Source organism: Octodon degus, unplaced genomic scaffold (assembly GCF_000260255.1).
Source record: "Octodon degus isolate 3935 unplaced genomic scaffold, OctDeg1.0 scaffold00222, whole genome shotgun sequence".
Taxonomy (NCBI): domain Eukaryota; kingdom Metazoa; phylum Chordata; class Mammalia; order Rodentia; family Octodontidae; genus Octodon; species Octodon degus.
This window is the reverse complement of record NW_004524798.1, coordinates 2,414,217-2,415,010: the sequence shown is the minus strand read 5'-3', so window position 1 is coordinate 2,415,010 and position 794 is coordinate 2,414,217.

Sequence of the window (794 nt, the reverse complement as noted above, 5' to 3'; positions counted from 1 at the left end):
AAAAAAATTGTATTTGAAAAGTGAAATTCTCTCTTTAACCCATCCACTCAAGTCTAACCTATTGCCTTCTCTTTCCAGAAATGACTGGGAATGACATGACTGGGAATATATATATATATTCACATGGTGGTATTGGAGTATTTGAACCTTATAAATAGAACCACAGTGTATATTTTGTTAACAATAAGATGTTTTTTTCTACCTGAAAAAATATCCTGGAGATTTTTCTATGCCAACAGATACGGACACATTTAATTAATTTAATTTACTGCCTGGTCTCTCATGCTACAGATTGCCATAGTTGGTTTCACTTTTCTCCTATTGCTAGGGTTTGGGTGGTTCCCATTTCTTCACTGTCACAAACAATGCATCGGGTATGTACACATGCATGTACATGTAAGTGGAGATTTGTATATAAAATACATGTGTTCCTGTAATATTTCTGTAGGATATGGTGTTTCTGTGGGGATTATGGGTAAGTTATATAACCTGCCAGCATCTCAGCGTTCTCATCTGTAAATACAAATACTGTTGCCTCAGAGACGAATTACCTGAGCTACATGATATGTGCAACTCAGACTTTGACATTGTTAAAAAATAATTGCATTGTCTTTAGGAAAGGCTTGCTGGCTTCTGTTGTTGTGATAATATACACAGTGGGGCCTTCACCACCATTGAAGAGGACCCACCTTTTCATTTTTGCCAACCAAGTAGATAGAAGATTGCATTCCATGCCTGATATCAGTTGCATTTCCCTACTCCAGAATGAAGCAGCCCCAGCCTTATCCTCAGGT